Source organism: Grammomys surdaster, unplaced genomic scaffold (genome assembly GCF_004785775.1).
Source record: "Grammomys surdaster isolate TR1022 unplaced genomic scaffold, NIH_TR_1.0 194, whole genome shotgun sequence".
In the NCBI taxonomy this organism is placed as follows: Eukaryota; Metazoa; Chordata; class Mammalia; order Rodentia; family Muridae; genus Grammomys; species Grammomys surdaster.
Window position 1 is genome coordinate 1,995,531 of NW_021604639.1, and position 1,895 is coordinate 1,997,425.

At 42.2% G+C, this 1,895-nt stretch overlaps 1 pseudogene; it reads right to left on the minus strand.

The window, feature by feature from the left end:
• Positions 1-827: 827 nt before the first annotated feature.
• On the minus strand, positions 828-1,321 carry LOC114623133 (annotated as a pseudogene).
• Positions 1,322-1,895: the final 574 nt, after the last annotated feature.

Genomic DNA, 1,895 nt, shown 5'->3' on the forward strand with positions numbered 1-1,895 from the left:
TGATCCTGACCTGGGAGCCTTTGACACTGAAGTCCTGGACATAGCTGTGCTCATGTCAATACCCATTCACTCATGACTTTATCTGCTCCCCGAAGTTCGTGGAATGCATTCTTTCTTATTTGTGATGCAGGCCTACTTAGTGGTGGTTTAACATGCTCTCTTCTTTATTCTGTGTCATTTTATTAGTTTCAGGTTTAGGTGGCTGATTGTGTACTACCAATGTCCTGGAGATTTTTCTCTTTTGCTTCTTCAGGTATATTTTTCTATTGAGTTTAGATCTTATTCTCCCTGTTTGGAAGTTAGATGTCAAAACATCACTCTGTAGACCGTAATTACTTCTGTTTTCCTGACAAGTTTTCTTACTTCCTTAGTTTTCTGTTTTACCTTGAGGTCTTACAATTCTATGCCAGTTCATCTGGTGCTTCTTAAACTGATGGCTTGATATCTTTAATCTGTTCATAGCTACTAACATCTTAAATAATAATAATAAACCACTTTCACTTCCTCTTTTGAATTCAAATTACACGTATTTTATGCTCCAATTTTTACCTGTTCATTTTTACCTCCATTAACTTATCCTTGTCATATTTCCTTCTTTCTATGCATTATTTTTTGAGCTCTCTTACTAATTTTATCTGTAGTATGACTAATGTACTATGAAGGTTAGTGAATTCTTAGTTTGTTTCTATGTGTTCCATTTGTAGATCTTACATGCTTTTACATCTTCTGGTTCTTCAGTGATAGTCTTTTTTTTTTTTCCTTATTCTCAGATACTTGAGCTTTTATTAAACAATTGAACACACTTTTACAATGCCTTGATAGAGGGCTGCCCCACAACTGAACCATCACTTCTGATGAGGAAGAAACTATAGCTTCAGGTACACAGCTTAAGTTTGGCCATGCACCATCATAAATGCTTCAACATCTTCAGGAACTGAAAGCTCAACATGAGGACTCTTTCCGAACCTCTTTATGAAAGGTGCTTCTTCAATTCTTCAACCACCTCTTGGGGCTCAGGAAATTTGAGCTTTCGTGGAGGGCCCTTCTTAATACCAGTCCAGAGTTCAACACGGCTGTTGTCCGGGCGCAGCAGCGTCACCTAGAAGCTGCCCCTACGCGGTTTGGACGGGTTCACTTGCACAGGTAGCTCTGGGGCCTCCAGTTGCAGAGCCTGGCTCAGGGCAGCAGTATGGCGGCCATAGACGCGTCAGCTCATACAATGCTCAATGACCACGGCCGCGCCCTCCGCCAGTTTCTCGCACTTGTCCACCGTCTCCATAGGCGCAGCCCCGGCTTTACGCTTTCTTCCGAGACGGGTCATGGCAAGGACCTCGGGATGGAGCGTTTGTGGAATAAAGTGGCGACGAAATCCCTGAGGGACAAACCAGCAGCTCGGAATCACACTTGGAAAGTTCAAATCTCACAGCAAAGGGAGGCGCGGGGGCGGAGAGGATGGACCTTCAGTGATAGTCTTACTATTGCCTGGTCAATCTTCTTCTTTTTGCTGGAAATGTAGATTTCCTGGGACATACCATTTTAAACACAGACTTGCTATGAGGATTTAATCAGTTTACTTTTATTTCTTCATTAATAGAGAAGATAATTACATTATATTGAGCATATTATGTTCAATATACACAATCTCTGTGATCTCATTTTGTTGTGGATTTGGCCTAATGCTACTTATGTTAAATTGGTCCCCATAATTACACAGGAATCTGCACTTCTGCATGTAAGACTTCAATAGACCCTGCCTCCAGTTGTCTTTGATTGGTAAATAAAGTTGCCAGCAGCCAATGACTTGCCAGGGTGACAGAGGCAGGGCTTTTAGGATTCCTGGGCAAGGGGAGGAGAGAGAGAGAGAGAGAGAGAGAGAGAGAGAGAGAGAGAGAGAG